Source organism: Sorex araneus, chromosome 2 (genome assembly GCF_027595985.1).
Source record: "Sorex araneus isolate mSorAra2 chromosome 2, mSorAra2.pri, whole genome shotgun sequence".
NCBI classification, from domain to species: Eukaryota; Metazoa; Chordata; class Mammalia; order Eulipotyphla; family Soricidae; genus Sorex; species Sorex araneus.
In genome coordinates, this window is record NC_073303.1 from 225,446,093 (window position 1) to 225,464,682 (window position 18,590).

An 18,590-nucleotide genomic window follows, 5' to 3' on the forward strand; every position below is an offset into this window, starting at 1 on the left:
GTGTTCCAGAAAAACAGGCAAAGGCAAATGAACAAGCTACCGCATGACCTTTGGGCAACTCACTTCCCCTCTCTGACTCTGTTTCCTTAGCTGCAGAGTGGAGATGGCGGGCCTGGAATGTTGAAGGGCTGAATGCCTGATTTCCTTGCTGCTGGCAGAGCCTTCCTTTGATCTGAGAAGCCAGGGGTTGATGATCGGAGGCAACACAGCACCTCTAGGTGTGAGCCCAGACACAAACAAAAGAAAACAACCACCACAATAAGATGAGGCCCGTAAGAAGCGCCACATTTTCTGGGTGCCTGGGCCCTGGTGCACAGTGGGCAGTTGCTTCCTTTCTCTCCTCTGCAACTTATCAACCCCTAGGTGGGCTCCATGTGGGAAATACTTGGGGGCTGCTCATGGCCACAGGCCCCAAAAGGCCTGCCTCTCCCGGCCAGAGGAACCAAGCACCGGCTTTCCCTGTAAGAGCCCGCCAGGGACTGAGACTGCTTAGAAGGTAGCACTGTCGCACTGTTGTCCCGTTGTTCATCCATTTGCTCGAGGAGGCACCAGTAACGTTCCATTGTGAGACTTGTTGGTTTTGGGTTTGTGCTTTTTGTTTTGTTTTGTTTTTTGCTTTTTGGGTCACACCCTTCGATGCACAGGGGTTACTCCTGGCTAAGCACTCAGGAATTACCCCTGGCGGTGCTCAGGGAACCATATGGGATGGTGGGAATTGAACCCAGGTTGGTCGAGTTGCAAGGCAAACGCCTTACCTGCTGTGCTTCAGCCCCTGTTACTGTTTTTGGCATATCCAATATGCCATGGGTAGCTTGCCAGGCTCTGCTGTGTGGGCGGGATACGCTGGGTAGCTTGCCTGGCTCTCTGAGAGGGACCGAGGAATCAAACTCAGGTCCGCCACGTGCAAGGCAAACGCCCTACCCGCTGTGCTATCACTCTAGTCCTCCACTTAGAAGGTATCTTTGGAAATGTGAGAGCCTTGGTGCCCCGAGCAAACTCTTCTCTCCTAATAGCTGTTGGCTTTGGCAGAGCTGTTCAGGCGGAGGCAGGAGCAGGGCCGGGGGCTACAGGGCAGGGCTGCAGTTCCAGTGTTCACTCCTCTTCCCTCAGGCAGGACTTGATCCTATACTCTGCTGCTCCAGACACCCACCCCGGCTCATTTCTGGAATGAACCATCAGTTTAGGACTTGATGCTCCATCCCCAGCATCCAGGCAGCAAAGAACCCCTTCCAAACCCAACACTCTCCGAAGGAGGCCCCACACCTGACTCATTCCGCATTCCAGTGGCCGCATTCCTCTCCCCACTCCCAGAGACCCTCTGCCCGACCTGCCCTAAACTCCTGCTAAGCTCCGTGATCCCTCTCTTCTCTTCTTCATGGGGATCCCAAGAATTTCTGTTTTGCTTCAGAATCCCCTTCTCAAGGCCTTTCCACTTCTCTTCCAGATTTTACATAGGGTCAAAATCAAGCTACAGAACTCGCAGCTTTCAGGACAGGGAGGAGCCGGGCAGTTCTGAGAGCCACTCCCCTCCCTGCACCCAGGAGTTCTGTCCAAACAGGCTTCTCAGAGCAGCCACTACCCCCTCATTTTCTTTTTCCAGAAATCCAACTTTTAAAATATATTTTTTAAAATATTTGCTTGTGTAGGAGAAATACATCTACTTGGACAGGAAGCATTTAAAAAAAAAAGGGCTCAGTTACCAGTTTTTCCATGAAGGCTTCCAGCCCACAGAGGTCTCTCCCTTCTATAAATACCTGAACACAACTTGACTTTATTATTAATATCCTGTTTTATAATCAAATAAAACATGGATTAAAAGGGGCCAGAGCAAGGGCCAGGGCTATAGTACAACAGGCAGAGTGCTTGCCTTGCATGTGGCCAACCCTGGCATTCTATATGGTCCCCTATATGGTCCCTCGGGTACTGCTAGAGTCATTTCTGAGTGCAGAGCCAGGAGTAACCTCTGAGCATTGCTGGGTGTGATCCAAAAACCTATATATATATATATATATATATATATATATATATATATATATGTATGTATGTATATGTGTATATATAATTTTTAAAAGGGGCCATAATGATAATATAGCAGGGAGGGCATTTGCCTTACACATGGCTGACCAGGCTTTGATCCCCAGCAACCCATTTACTCCCCTGAGCCTGCCAAGAGTAATTCCTAGCACTGCTGGGTGTGGCCAAGGGAGAAGAAACTAATATACTGAAATACGTAATGGTCTGGTTCAGTCCCTGGCACTGTAAAACAAAAAAGGTAAAAACAGATTAATGAGTGCATGTTTTACACATGGGAGACCCAGGTTTAATATTCCACACGGCATGGCCTCCTTCCCAGAGAACCTCTGGGAGCAGCCTCCCAGTCACTACTTTAGTACGGCCAGGTATGGCTCCCCAAAAATATCTTTTAAATACATGTAGGACCTAAGAGATAAGGCACTTGCCTTGAATGCAGCCAAGCTCCGTTTGACCGCCAGCACCACGTATGGTGCCATGAGCACTTCAGGAGGGATCCCTGAGTGCAGATCCAGGAATAGCCCTGAGCCCTACCCGGTGGGAGCCAAGGAACTCTGTGTGTGTGTGTGTGTGTGTGTGTGTGTGTGTGTGTGTGTGTGTGTTGCCCAAACACATGTCCCGAGACTTGTGACAGGGGAGTCAGGTGATGAAAGGGCAGAGGCTAAAGAGGTGTGAGAGTCACACTGGCTCCAACTATACCAAAGCTGTGACTTCAGGGAAGTTACTCACCTTCTCTGGGCTTTAGCTTCTTTCACTGGGACACCAGGACAGCGAGAGACTCCTCTGACAGTGTTGTCCTGAGGAGGGCATCTCTGATACTGACCTGACACTGCAGAGAGCAGCCTGATGCGAATACCACACTTGCATGTCCACGTAGTTGGGGGGTGGAGGCGGCGAGAGGGCTGGGGACAGTCTGGAAGCTGCACAGAAGAAGGGTTCGTTTTGGCTTTGCCCAGCTGGTCTGCTCATGTGGGATTCGGCTCATGAGAAGCAACATACCCACGGGCAATGTCACTGCCTGGTGTCCTTACAGATGTCCACCCACTTTCAACTCTCCTGTGATCCCCTTGACACAGGCCTCTTAGCCGGGCAGTGGGTTGGTCAGGACACAGCCCCTGGGTCCCAACTCCCAGTCCAGTGCTCTGTATTTCTGTGCCCAATCCTGTCCTTTCATACCCGAGCCCCTCCACATATGTCGTGGAGATTACCACTCGGCCCCCTCAGAGTTGGAGAACAGGTCAGCTTGTGTGGCTCGGGAGTGAGGACTAGAGGGGGAGCAGGACGTTCACCCCACATTCTGGGAAATAGCCTGAGGGAGGACAAGATCCTGCCACAGAAAGCGGCTCCCTCGTCTAGTGGAGAGGCAGGGAGATGAGAACAGTGTGCACACAATAAAAGGAAGTTCAAGGGGAAACCTCAAGAAGCTCGAAGCTGGCATTTAATCTGAGAGGCCTCCCTGGAAGAAGTGACTACAGGGCACAGTGTGAAAAGGGAGATGAGAACAGACAGGACAAAGAGAAGGCAGGGCAGCTCAGGGAGGAAGAGGACAAACCTTGAAACTCAAGTATGGAGGGACTGGAGAGAGAGTACAGACATTAGGGGGCTTGCCTTGTATGCATCTAACCCAGCTTTGATCCCCCGCGTCCCATAGCGCTCCCTGAGCGCGGCCAGGTGTGGCCCCAAAACAATAAACAAGGTGATACTTCTTTAAAAAACAAACAAACAATAAAACACCTCAAATGTGGGATAGTGGGGCTGGAGTGATAGCACAGCGGGTAGAGCGTTTGCCTTGCATGCGGCCACCCCAGGGTTCGATTCCCAGCATCCCATATGATCCCCTGAGCACCGCCAGGAGTAATTCCTGAGTGCAGAGCCAGGAGTGACCCCTGTGCATTGCCGGGTGTGACCCAAAAAGAAAAAGAAATGTGGGATAGTGACAAGTTTGAGATTGGGGGGTGGAAAACTGAGCCTCAGGACCCAGGCCCATCAGTCGGATCCTTAGCGTCTCCCCAGGTGCCCCTCCCACGGTAGCAGAGACCTGGTCCAACACTCTCCGGGCCAGGAAGACACCTTTCCGCCTCGCCTCCACGCAGGCCCACTGGGGGTGGGGATAAAGGGTGTCTAGGGGGTTGCCTGGAGCCTTTGTGGCCACCAGGGACTCCCCTGGCCACGCCCTGGCGCTGAAGGAGGAGCGGGGCTGTGGAGGGGATTCCCTCCGCGGTGCCTTTCTCATCTTGAAGATCCAGAAACACCTGGCTGGGGTCCCCCCATCTCTCCCCAGTTTAAGGACCATCGAAAGTCGGGGTCACCAAAACAGTGCCTTCCGGGGCTGTCCCAGGGACATGGGGTCTTCCGGGGGCCAGCCCAAGACGTGGCTGCCTGCTGGAGCCACGCACGGCTGCAGAGCCCAGGCCGGGCCTTGGGAGCGCCGCCGGCTACTCTGCAAGTGCGGCACCCACGAGTGGCAAGGTCACCCACCGGGCGACCCGTGACAGCGCCGGAACCAGGGCCGAGATTCCCTCCATCCAAGCCCGGCTCTATGAAAAACAAACGCAAATCCTCTAGCTTAGCCGTCTTCATGACAACATCCAACAGGCTCGTCGTAAACAAACGCGAAACGTTTCAGAACTGAGTGATTGACAGAGCCCGGGGGCGGGGGGAGGGGAGAGAGGGGCTCCCGGGGGACTCCCGGAATTCGGTACCAGTCCCGCGCGGGAGCCCAGCGTTCTCTCGACCTCCCCCAAACTCCGCTCTTCCCCAGGGGCCGGCACCGGAAAGCCGGGCCGGAAGCCACAGGGCCAAGCCCTCGGCCGCGCCGGGCTCGGGGGCGACTGCGAAGCCCCGCGGGGCGGGCGGCGCGGGTGGGGCCCGGGGAAGCCGCTACGTCACGAGGCGGCCTGGAGGGAGCCGGCGGCGCGGCCCGCCAGGATTCCATTACCTCACCCGGCGGCGACCGGCGGCCGCAGGGTAAACACCGCGGCAAACCATTGGCTAGTGTGACTCCCGCCCAGCCAATAGCAGGCGGCTATGCAAATCAACCCTTGAGTGTTTCCATCCTTCGGGTCTGGCGTATGCAAATGACCGTGTGTGCGAGCATGGGGGTGCCCCACGAGCACGGAAGAGGGTTGCCGAAATCCGCTGCTGCGGGATGGTTTGAGACTTCACGTCGCAAGTCTGGTGATCCTTTCGGTCCCGAGGGAAGTGGGCTGCAATGAAGCGTCAGCGCCTTTGATTCTTGAGTTGTCCAGAGGACCAGCTTCTTGGAGATCCAGTGAACCTAGTTGATGCTGCAAAAATTATTTAGGTCAGCTCGGGAAGGAGGAAACAAGAGACATTCGGAAAGCCGAAACAAATCTTGGAGAACATAGTGGTCAGTCCTCTCCCTAGGGACACAGCAGAGGACAAAACAGACACAGGCCCCGCCCCTGCTTCATTTTGAAAATAAGAATTAAGTACCATACTTTAAGCAAAACACAGGATGCCAAAGATGGGGGAAGAAGTGGGGGTGGCTGTTAGTACGGGAAGACTGTGCTTCAGAAGGGGGGTGATGGATTAGAGAATAGTTCCCCAAAGATGTTTTTAAGTAGAGGCGTTTGTCAGGTGGAGGATGAGAACTAGGAAAACAAAACTATAAGACAGAATACCCGTGGGGTTAATTCAAACAGAAGGTGAGAGAGTACAGTACTAGGGGAAAATCCCGGTGCTAAGCACCTTTCCTTATCACCTTGCTAAGAACACCTTGCTTTGCCACAACAGCTCTCTTGAGGTGGGGGCTGTTTAGTATTGATTGGATTGGGGGGTGCTGCTTGAGATTCAGTGCCCTGTCATACAGTAGAGAGGCTGGGCCGACCTCAAACTCTTTTCATTAAGCTTAGCTTTTGTTCCCAGATGGCAGTCTGATGATTAGAGATGAGGTGACAGGCCCTGTGTGTGCCTGCAGCAGAGCTGGAGGAGGCCAGGGGCTCCGCATGGGCTCTGTACGGACAGGGCAAGAGGCTGGGCAGAAGGAACCCCTGCCCACATCTGGGAGTTAGCTAGTGCTTAATCCAGAATTTGGGATCTGTTGGAGGAGAAAGAGTTGCAGTATCAGTATCAGTCTCAGGGATCTGCTGGTGGTCACAGAAGCCCCCTACAGCCTGCGGGCTGGCCTGAAGGACTAGAACAGATGAGCTGGATCTGTGTGCCGTTCTGGTTGCCCAGCGACCGTCCCTGCTGCTGCTCTCACGGGGAAGCCGGCTCTGGTTACGGAGACAAGGCCGGGGAGAGCCCACGAGTCCGGCCAGAGCACTCAGCGGGCCAAACGCCTCCGCAGTCTCCCTGGCAGTGGGGTGGGTATCCTTAGCTGCCTGGCATACCTCTGAGGCTTGTCTCCTGGGGCTTCCATCAGGGGCTTAGAAGTTGGACCCACAGGCATCCAGAGGTGGAGCCCAGCCAGGGCTTTGCAGGGGTGCTGCTGTGGGAGTCCGGAGGGGCACCCTGTTCCTCCAGCGGGGCCCCAGGAAGAGCATGCACCCACTGCTGATGCGCCTGTGCAAGAGTTTCTGCACTTCCCCAAGCTCTCTACCTGTCGGAGGATCCTGAAGTTGGGGAATCCACTCTCCGGGAGTGCCCATTCCACTGAAGGATTTGGGGGAGACTAATTAGATGTAGGGCTGGAGCGATAGCACAGTGGGCAGGGCGTTCGCCTTGTATGCGGTCGACCCAGGTTCGATTCCTCCGTCCCTCTCAGAGAGCCCGGCAAGCTACCAAGAGTATCCCACCCACACGGCAGAGCCTGGCAAGCTACCTGTGGTGTATTCGATATGCCAAAAACAGTCACAAGTCTCACAATGGAGACGTGACTGGTGCCCGCTCGAGCAAATTGATGAGCAACGGGATGACAGGGACAGTGAATTAGATGTGGCTGTTCGGTCATTGAACGCACTAATTTTCTGGTTTTGGGGAGAGATGTTTCTCTTAAAGGCACGCAACTGAAATGGCTCATACTGTCATTACCATAACTGGCGGAACCCCTTTCTCTCACCCCCCGCCCCGCCTGCCCCAAGCCTGTCATGCTGAGGCCAAGGTTTGCCCACGGTGCTCTCCAGAGTTCGGGAGTCCTGGCCCATCTCGCAGGGGCCTGTGGCCCTGCTCCCTCCACTGGGCCACAGAGTGTGGGGGCACCCCTGGGGGTTGTGCTGGGTGGCATGACAGCTGTGACATGACGGGCATAGGAACGGAAGAGGAACCCGGCTCTGGAATGTAGGCACTCGTAGGTTCGCACGCCACACCTGCCAGCTGCAACCCCTTCCCATGTCAATTTCTCGGGGGGCCCTTAGTGGCGTGCCCAGCACTCTCAGCTCTCGCTGGTGCTGCCCAGGGACCCCAGAGTGCTGTGGATGACCCAGCTCTGGCTGCCGGCATGCAGGAAGGCAGCAGCGGGCACGGTGCACTGAGCTGCTCTGGCCACTTAGGCCGGTGAGCCGGACGGTCCTCAGCACTCACACCATAAATGTCCCGACACAGTCCCTTTGGAACGGGCCTCTGCGGGCCGGGCCAGGCCTCACCCTGGGAGGCCAGGGTAACTGGAGCTGCTGGCAGGCCCTCGGGTCTGTCACTTCAGGAGACATCAGCTGATGCTCCTGGGACCATTCACGCCCCCAGCCCCCACCCAGCCAGCACAGGCCTAGCTATTTCCAGGCCCCAGGGCGGCGCAGCTTACATAACAGGCGGGGAGCCAGGGCCCGGGGTGGGAGCAGGGGCTGGGAGGCTCCTTCCTTCCGCGCATCCTCACCCGGTCCATAGAGTCCCTGCTCTGTCCTGGAAACTGGGTAGGGGTGTGCCCAGGCAGGGGGAACCACTGAGAAGAACCTACCCTCTTCCAGACGCTCTTCACTCCCTCCCTGTCCAGCCCTGAGGAGCTCAGCATCCTCCCTTCCGTGAGCCTGAGGCCTCTATGCTGCCTCACTTCCCACTGCTCAGCCCTGAGTAGCCCCGGGCTGCTGTCCCCTCCCTCCCTGGATGCTCAGACAAGAGGCAGGAATCTGCCCCGGCCTCCAAGAGAGCCTCATTCTGACTAAAAGCCTGACTAAGTAAAATATGCTTAGCCCTGGAGTACAAATATGCACTGTAGCACTGTCTTCCCGTTGCTCATTGATTTGCTCGAGCAGGCACCAGTAACGTCTCCATTGTGAGACTTGTTACTGTTTTTGGCATATGGAATACACTGCAGGTAGCTTGCCAGGCTCTGCCGTGCGGGCAGGATACTCTCGGTAGCTTGCCGGGCTCTCTGAGAGGCATGGAGGAATCGAACCCAGGTCGGCCACATGCAAGGCAAACGCCCTACCTGCTGTGCTACCCCTCCAGCCCAGGGTACAAATATACATTAAAAAAATGTTTTTTGTTTGTTTGTTTGAGGCTCAACCTGACAGTGCTTACACCTGGTTCTACACTCAGAGATTCTTCCCCAAGGGACTCAGAGGACTATATGTGGTGCTGGGGGGTCAAACCCTGTTGGCCCCGTGCAAAGTAAGTATCTTACCCACTGGACTATCTCTCCAGCCATATAGGTTTTTAAAAGTTATTTGTGGGGTTGGGGGTTGGCTCAGGAAACCACTTACGGTGCTGGGAATTCAGGCTTAACCCCTGTACTAGCTCTCTGGCTCTTACACGTCTTCTTCTCCTTCTTCTCCTTCTCCTTCTCCTTCTCCTCCTCCTCCTTCTCCTTCTCCTTCTTCTTCTTCTTCTTCTTCTTCTTCTTCTTCTTCTTCTTCTTCTTCTTCTTCTTCTTCTTCTTCTTCTTCTTCTTCTTCTTCTTCTTCTTCTTCTTCTTCTTCTTCTTCTTCTTCTTCTTCTTCTTCTTCTTCTTCTTCTTCTTCTTCTTCTTCTTCTTCTTCTTCTTCTCTTACAAAAATGTTTACTGGAGGGGGGCTGGAGCAATAAATAGCACAGCAGGTAGGGCATTTGCCTTGCACGCGGCCAACCCAGGTTTGATTCCCAGAATCCCATATGGTCCCCCAAGCACCGCCAGAAGTAATTCCTGAGTGCATGAGCCAAGAGTAAACCCTGTGCATCGCTGGGTGTGACCCAAAAAGAAAAAAAAAGTTGACTGGAAAGTAAGAGAGAAAAAGCTCCCTAGCTGGGGATAAACAGTATAGGACTAAGTTCTTGGGTTTTTCCTTTTTTAAAGGAGCCACAACTAGTGTTGTAGGGGGCACGCAGTGCTGAGACTGAACTCAGACTTTCATCACTTGTATCACTTGTCATCCCATTGCTCATCGATTTGCTCGAGAGGCGCCAGGCTCCATTTGTCTCTGTCGCTAGTGTAGCCTTTCATATGCTGGCATTTGTTCTACCACCTTAACTATCTCCCTGGCAGCCTCTATCATACTCCTTTGCATCGTGGCTTCGTCCATGAGCACTCTGGTGCCCTTTCTGGAGGTAGCCAGCTCAGGTCTGGGCCCCCTGTGCCAGTCATGGGGTGGGGGAGCTCAGGCAAGCATCTAGGTGCTCTCTGTGTCCGTTTCCCCTGTGCAGGATGGGGCGATGACACTCCCCACTGAGCTGTGGGGAGCTGATGAGCTCGTGTGCAGAAAGTGCTCCGAGCGGCCCTGGCAGGAGGTCAGAGCCGCTAAGTGTTGGCTATAATTAGACAATGTTTGGAGATTACTTTCCTTAGCCTTGGCTCCTAATAAGCTCCCGGTGAAAGGTAGTTGTTATTTTTAACATCTCCTTTCACCTTCCCTATCTTAATCTCCTTCCTAAACCCACCTTGGTTCAGCCTTGTAATTCCCGTTAAGTGCCCCCTAATCACTCTTCTTTTGTTGCTAATCTGCTGCCACTACCAATAAAGGCCTGGATAAATTATTTCTGTCTGGTGCTGACGCTCCCCAAACATTCCACAAGGCACTCCTGTCTGAGCCTCACAGCAAACCCGTGACCACGCAGTGAGCTCATGTCATTGCCCTAATTTTGCAGAGCTGGGACAGGGTGTGATCTGCCCAGAAGCATCAGCTGCTCAGGGGTGTGTCCGGGACAGCAGCCGGGGTATCTTCCAACCTCGGCACGGAGCGTGCTGGAGGCTACCGCCGGGCATGCCGGCTCCTTGCTGCCAGGACAGATTAGCACAGGGGGCCCTCCTGCTTCCGGTCCCAGCTCCACTGAGCACCCATGGAGTGGGCGGAGAGAGACCGGTGGGCCTTATAAATATATCCATCCTAGCAGCGGCTCCCTGAGACCCTAAACGCTGTGTGGTGGCGCCCTCTACTGGACAGAAGTGGCCTCCAGGAAACCGCTGCCTTTCTCCAAGGGAGGCAAGTGAGTGAGCCGTGGATTTGTTCACACAGAAATCTATCCAAGGTTTCCGAGGCATCAGGTCGTCTTCAGTGAAGCATGGAGATGGGAACATACTCAAGTTCCAGGATCCCCTAAATTCATCAGGATAGGGTAAGGGTGATGGCAGGCGCAGGAGGGGGCAACACCATCCTGGAACTCAGAGACAGGTCAATGGGTCCCAGAGCAAGCTTTGCCAGGGGACTCCTGGGTCCCAATGCCCGCACCACATGGACCCACGAGCCCGACAGGAGTGACTTCCAAGTAGGGAACCCCTGAGCACTGCAAAAATGCCCCTGCAGCCTCACGGGATGGGGGTGGAGCCGGCCTTTGTCCTCTCCTGCCCCAGTGAGACCCCGAGTCGCCGCCCACGAACGGCCCCTCTGGTTACTGATTAAACTGCTTAACAGCCATGATCCCAGAGACACACCAGTGAATCTCAGAACCCAGCAGCTTTGGGCAAAAATACCTCCAGATTTAATTATTAAAATTTCAGACCCGCGTGACATCATAGGCTATTCATAGTCAGCAATAGAAAACAAACTGTCTAATGTTGCCTTTTCAGCAGGTCTGAGTGTTGGGGAGAAATCCCAAATAATAATGGTGGGTCTGGTGTCGAAATACTGAATGTAACCAAAGTAGAGAGAGAGCAATGTGGAAATCATCTGCCACACAGGTCGGGGGAGGGTGCGGGATGGGGGTAGACTGGGGTTTTAGGTGGTGGAAAAGGTGCACTGGTGAAGGGACAGGTGTTTCATCATTGTATGACCAAGACTTAAACCCGAAAGCTTTGTAACTGCTCTCACGGTGATTCAAGAAATAAATTTATTTTTAAAAAATGCCCCCGCAGGAGGGGCTGGAGCGATAGCACAGTGGGTAGGGCATTTGCCTTGCACACGGCCAACCCGGGTTCGATTCCCAGCACCCCATATGGTCCCCTGAGCACCACCAGGAGTAATTCCTGAGTGCAGGAGCCAGGAGTAACCCCTGTGCAACGCCGGGTGTGACCCAAAAAAAGCAAAAAAAAAAAATGCCCATGCATACAAAAGCAAAACCAAAGTGTCACATTAGCCAGGTAAGGCACAGAGCTATGAAGGGAAAGAGCAGGTTAGTGGCTAGAGGGTGGAGGATTGGATGGTAAAGCAAGAAAGCGCCTTCCATGGTGGGGGGCATGCCTCAGGAACCCCAGGGCAGTGAGGGAGACAGCTCCTGTCTGAGGGAAAGGCTGGTGAGGCAGAGGGCGAGCTGGAAGACTGGAGGAATTCAGACTGCTGGAGGGATAAAGGGAGCGCGAGGTGCAGGCAAGTGCAGGCAGGAGTCGGCCCCCCACTCTGTGTCCCTGGGCAGTTCCCCACCCGCTGCTAACTCACACATGACCTGCGATCATCCCACGAGCACGCTGGGGCAGAAGACATGTGCACGGGACATAGATTGCCTAGGGACAGCACAACTTAGGGCTTGATCTGGGGGTCCTTCTGATTCAAGAATTTAGGCTCTACTCCTGAGGTGAGCCCTGGAGAAAAGGGCAGCTCAGGAAACAGCAGGTAGAAATGGTCACCTTCGAGGGGCTGGAGCGATAGAACAGCGGGTAGGGCGTTTGCCTTGCACGCGGCCGACCCAGGTTCGATTCCCAGCATCCCATATGGTCTCCTGAGCACCGCATGAGCCAGCAGTAACCCCTGTGCATCGCCAGGTGTGACCCAAAAAAGCCAAAAAAAAAAAAAAAAAAAAAAAGGTCATCTTCGAATGAAACCCAAGACTGTGTGTCTAGATATTAAAACAGAAAACCCCAAACGGCAGAGAAACACTCCTTGGGAGTGATGCTCCTGGAGATGAGCTGTCTCCTGGTCCACTGCGGCTGCCCCCGCGCTGCCCGGCCAGCGGGGCGAAAGAACGCCCCCTCTCTATCAGCAACGCCCCTTGGGGAGTTCGGGTTTCCGAGGCGCCTTCTGTCATTTGGTCTGCGCTGTAGCACTGCCGAGCCCGGACCGACAGCCACGTCCTCCGCACCCTCCAGGAGCCAAGTTCGGGGAAGGAGATGCCAGGGAGGGGCGGGAACTGCAACCCGGCGGCCCAGAGGCGGGGAAAGGCCGCTCCAGGGAAGCGAAGCAGTTCCCGAGCCTTCCAGCAGGGGGCGGCGCCAGCCCAAAGCTCCGCCAACCTGTGCGGGCGGACCCCGGCCCTCCCGGGCCCCCCGAGCGCGGCGGGGACGCCCTAAGGGGACGCCGCGGGGTCTGGGGGCGCGGGCGCGGAAGGCGGCCTAAAGAGCCGAGGGGGCGGGGAGGACGGCAGGGGCAGGCCCGGCGCGGGACGGTGCTGGGGGGGAAGGGGGGCGCGGGCGCGAGGAGGAGGTGCGGGCGGGGGCGGGGGGCGGAGGTCCGGGCGGGGGCGGGGGCGAGGGCGCGGGGTGTCTGGGGGACTTCCCGAGGCGGAGGATTCGCCGTTCCGGGGAGGCGGTTACTCACCCAGGCTTTGCCACCTGCTTCCCTCCCCTCTCGAGCAAAGCACAGCCCAGCGCCCCCCCACCCCCGGGCTGAAACCTGCCTCCTCTATTCAGCCCTCGGCAGCCCTGTCGCGGGGTGGGCGGTGGGCGCGGGCGGGGAGGGGCGAGGATCCAGCTGCCTCCCGGATCGCTCCGGGAGCGGCACCCCCGCCATACCCAGCTGCACCCAAGCCCGGCCTGCCCCCGCCAGCGCCGCCGCCACCACTATCCCCCTGCTGACCCACCCGGCGCTGTGGCAGTCAGACTTCACCCACGCCCTGTAAGCCCACCCCCACCCCCTGCACGGGCCACGCCCACAGTCCTCGTAGGCCACGCCCACCACCCGCACAGGCCGCACCCAGCACTCGCCACCCTGAGACCCTGGCGGGGCGGCTGTGGGGTGGGGTCTCCCTGCTCTCAGGGGTCTCAGTGCGTGGGTGCAGCCCCCACACATGCTAAAGCCTGTTCTACAAAGCAGAAGGTCCTCAGCTCCCCAGCGTAACACCACCTCGGGGGTTCTGGCAGTACGTGGGTTTGCCAGGGCGTGGGGGGTGGGGTGGGGGCCGGAGGGGGATCCAGGACTCAGAGTCTCTAGAATCATATCCATTCACGGCCTGTCAGGAAATCTGCGTTAAACATTTGGAATATTTCTGGACCTAGGGATATACCCCAGGACCCCGGAATCAGAAGCAGGGATGGGGTGTGGGTGGTCCCCGGCTGACTGCACAGGATTATTCCTGACTCAGCTCAGGGTCACTCGGGGGGCCATGTGATGTTGGGGATCAAAACCGAGTTGGCCACACATGCACCCCCGCTTCCCTCTCTCTCCAGTCATGATCAGAACCTTGAGAGGAGGGCGAGGGTCCCACCCACCGTTAAAGGGGCCCTGTGGGTGATGTGTTGTTCTCCTTGGTAACCTTGGCTTTGCATTCACCTAACCAGAGACCAAGCTCCTTGGAGAAAGAGCAAGATTTGGAGAGACGGAACTGTCCTGTGCTCTGGGCCTGGGTGGTTGCTCTCTGGTGGGAGGGGTGTGTGGGGTGTGTGTGTGTGTGTGTGTGTGTGTGTGTGTGTGTGTGTGTGTGCTGTGAGGGGTACTGAGTGGTCCTGAATGCTGAATGTTGTGTGGGGTGTGTGTGTGTGTGTGTGTGTGTGTGTGTGTGTGTGCTGTGAGGGGTACTGAGTGGTCCTGAATGTTGTGGGTGGTTGCTCTCTGGTGGGAGGGGTGGTGTGTGTGTGTGTGTGTGTGTGTGTGTGTGTGTGTATGTGTGTGTGCCCGAGCGCTGTAAGGGGTACTGAGTGGTCCTGAAGGTTGTGGAGTCGCTGTAGAATGACTCCGGAGGGGAGGAGTGGGGAAAGAGTCCCAGACAACCAGTATTTGTGCGACTCTCCATTGTGTGGGCATAAGCTTGTGTGTTCTCTCCTGGAAGCCTAAAACTCCAAGAATGGGAATCCCCCTGAGGCCTAGGAGGGCTCCCTGACAGCAGAGGTCTTCCTGTCTGGCGCTCGGCGAGTGAGTGCAAACCACTTCTTCCTGCCCCGCCTCCACCCCGCCCTGGTCTGCAGGCTTTTCAAAGCTCTTACAGGGTTCCATGCAGAAACTGGGCGTTGGTTGAAAAATCAATTCAGTTTGAAGCTTCCAAGTGCTGAACTTATTGTTTATTCAGACATACTTGCTTTCGGTGCGTGTCATTGGAAGTCCCACTCATGCCAGGGGTCTCATGGGTCGCGCCCCTGGGAGTCCACGTTGGGGACCAGTGGCCATAGCAGGTTTTCAGGTTGAGCTGAATCGTGCGGATCAGCCAAGTACACTTAGCAGGAAGGGGGCAGGGCTCCGGGAGGGCTGGAGAGCTGAGGGGTGCGGTGTGTGTGGGGACTGTCAGGATGGAGAGTCGCCTTCACAGAACCTGGCGAGGGAGGAACCCTACTTTCACCTGCTGGAGCCAGAAGTAAGCGCGGAGAGGTTGCAGTGCCTCGACGTCGGCAGCAGGTGGCAGGCTCTCGCCTCCCGAGTCTGTCCCCACTGTCCCCCACCTCTGCTCACGAAGCATCCCAGTGCTCCTTCCGTTCCCCTCCAGCCGTCCCTTCAATGCGGGGCCAGGCAGCCTCCCTCTGGGACAGCTGGGCGTTTGTCCTGCCCCCGGGACGGTCGCACAGCCTCTCTCCCCCCTCTCCAGCGCGAGTGGGCAGCAGGAAGTGCCTCTACCATCTCATCGCTGTCAGCTCACGTCCTCTTGTTTTGTCTCCAGGGAAACGGGTGTTCGTGGGTTCGCCCCTTATAACAGATTTTCTTTCTTTTGGGGGGAGGGTGGCACGCCTGCCAGTGCTTGGGGGCTATTGCTAGCTCCACTCTCAGCCATCGCTCCGTGCAAAGTATAGACTCAACCCCTTTGAATCACCCCTCTGGCACAGTCACAGGCTTTCCTAGGGGCGAGCCAGACCCCTCCAGCCCCTTGGAGGGCTACCCTGCCCCCATCCCGAGTCCCAAGAGCGCTGCCAAGCCGTGTTCTCACCTCACTTGTGCCCCTCACAGCGGGAGCTCCCCAGACTCCCTCCCCGAGCTGTGCACACTCCCCGGTGTCTGGTGTCTGTGCCTTTGGTCCCACCCTCCGTGTGCCCCGTGTGGTCTCCACACAGCTTGGGAGGGTCAGCTCTGCCAGCCAGCTCCTGTGCCCCCACCCTGCCCACACCCCCCTCCTCCAGGAAGCCTTCCTCTCCCAACCCCAGCTCTAGACAGCACCAGTGACCACTGCACGCTGGGCTAGCGGCCCGTTTTGCTCTGATTCTCAGCTACTTCATCTGTGAACTGGGGGCATTGCTGAAGCTTCTCAGACATGCTGGGAGGCCTGGGGGAGGAGGTACGTGACAGGGCTGGGCCCTGGGACCCCCGGAGAGAGGGTCCCTGGTCTTTCCCTCCTTGGACACACCCTTGCCCATGCCCGCCCATCTGTGCATTGCTGCTTCTAGCTTGCAACTCATGTCCCCCCCACCCGGTAGGGCAGGTCGAGGCCAGAGAACTTGGGGTGTGTGTGGGGGACACAGGAGATGGGTGAGTGGGGCTTGCTCTGTGAGGACACCAGGCCAGGCGCCATCTGCGGGGCTGTGTCCCAGCGTGACCCTGCCTCTCCCACGCCTGGGATAACTGGGGGTCTCTCCTGGCCCGGGCCGGGGGAGACCCCGGAGGCCTGGAGAGGACAGAGGCTGGTTGGGAGTGGAGCGGGAGGCAGGGCAGGGGAAAGACCGACCGCACAGTATTCCGAGGCCAGCTCCTTCCCTGTCCACCCCCACCCGCCACGGAACACGCTCCCGGTTAATTTTTAGCATCGCAGCTCGCGCATTAGTCACTCCCTGTCACCCACCTACACGGCAGGAGGCTGCTGCGTCGGTGCCGTCATCCCATCCGCTGAGAGGTGGGACCCACACCGCCCTGGGCCCCCTCCTCGGGGTGCACAGGACCAGCCGGCAGCCCCCTTGCACGGGGCGGGAGGGGGCGGGGGGGCAGCTGCATGGTGTGGGGGGGAGGGAGGGGCTGTGACTCAGTTCTGGAGGGGGAAGCTGGGCAGGCCTCATACCCACCCCCCACCGCTCCCCCTGCCCTGAGGAAGGGGGTGGGGGACCCCGGAACAAAGGTGTGAGAGGCGCCTCCCCTGACCTGAGGGGGAGCAGCTGTTCAAACAGTGGCTGCAGGAGCTCCATTTTCCTAATCAAATGGCCTCGCTGGGCTTGCTGGGGCAGGGGTGAGGGTGGCGGGCAGGGCTGCCAGGTGCAGCTTCAGCTCTGGGGCCGCGCCCATCCCCGTGAGCTGGGAGTGTAGGGCTACTACAGCTGCTTGCTGACCCCGGGCTGTGCCCAGTGGGCTCGAGGGCACAGCTCAGGGGTCTCAGGCTTTGTGCGGGCCTGTGTTCGGCCCTGGAGGAGTGATGGCCAACAAGGCAGAATTTCCCGCCTTAGGGAGGCACCGGGCGGAGGCAGAGCTGGGAGAGGGGCCTGGCAGGCTCCCCCCAGACGCTGCATTTAATCCCCAGCATTTCAGTCCCCCTCCAGAAGCCTTGGGCGTAGCTTCGCTCCATGGGGAGTGACCCTGTTCCCAAGAATGGCTGCGGAGGCCCCGTCACACACACACACACACACACCACACACACACACACACACACACACACACACACACACACACACACACACACACACACACCTGTGTTAGGGCTGGAGCAATAGTACAGCAGGTAGGGATCTTGCCTCGCGTGCAGTTAATCCAGGTTCGATCTCTGACACCCGATGTAGTTCCCCGAGCTCTGAGTGCAAGTGGCAAGACCAGTGACATGGCAGCCAAGGGGCCCGGCTGGGCTGAGGCTGCCACCTCCTGCTCTTGTGCCTCTCCCCGCAATGGCCGGCACGCACACCAGCGAGACTTGGGGGGGGGGGTACTGGCGGCCCTGCCCCCCGCACCACAGCCCCCCGGCTCCTAAGGGGCTCCCTTCCTCTCCTCACCTTCCCGAAAAGGAAACCAGCCACACCCCTCCTCTGCTTAACTCCATGCTGTGGCCAGGAGACAGCTCGGCAGGCTGCCTTGCGTGTATTAGGCCAGGCGGGTTCCGTCCCTGAGAAACACATGCCCCCCCAATGGTGACCCATCCCGTCTTTCCCTGAAATGCAAAGGGCACCCACAGTCCCTCCCACGGCCTGTCCAGAACACACTCTCAAACATGAACACACATTTTGGTGTGTCCCCCCCTCCCAATAAACAAACAAGCAAACAAACAAAAAACTAGCATGATTGCCCGTTGGGAGCAAGAAATACAAAGTAAAACATCTAGTAGGCAGGTCAAGTTGAAGACTAAAGGGAGAAGGAGAGGGAATGAAGGCCCCGGAGGACGGGATCTGGGAGGGTCCCCCGAGAGCTGATGTTTGCTTCCCCGAGTCCTGAGGACCGTGGAAACAATCTTTTAGTTTGGGTTTGGGGCCACATCCAGCAGGGCTGGGAGGGTTAACCCTGCCTCGGCGCTTGGGCGTTGTCATCTGGGGGACCAGGCAGTATCTGAATTCATGTGAGGCTCCCACAATGCAAAGCATTGGTCCCACTCCTTTGAGTCGGTCCCCAGCTCCTGGAATCAGTCTTCTGAGGAAAGTATCCGGCACAGGCAAAGCCTGCAGAGGCAGGAAAGAGCCTGGCATAGATAAGGAACAGGATGGGAAAGACAGAGTGATTTCGGTACACTGCGCGCTGGAGAAAGAGAAGCAGTTTGAGGGGTGGGAGCGACAGGACAGTGGGGAGGGCACTTGCCCTGCATGTAGCCAACCCAGGTTCTAGCCCCGGCATCCCACGTGGTACCTGAGCTCCACAGGAGTGATTCCTGAGTGCAGAGCCGGGAGTCAGCCCTGAGCGTTGCCAGATATGGCCCCCAAACCAACACACACACACACACACACACACACACACACACACACACACACACACACACACACACACACACACACACACACAGGAACAGAGACAGAGACAGACAGAGAGAAGCAGTCGGAGCTCCCCGAGTCGGCAGCAGATCCCGCAGGTCTCCTGGATCAGATCCCCGGGCCGATCATCAGATCACGTTGTGCATCACCGTAAGGCTCCCTGTTGCCCAGTCACTGTCCAGTCCCTGGGCCCATGCGGCTGCTGGTGGTGGGAGCCAGAGCTCTCTCTCCAGAATGTGTGTTCGAGGGGCCGAAGTGATAGTGCAGTGGGTAGGGCACCTGCCTTGCAGTGGCTGACCTGGGTTCAATCCCTGGA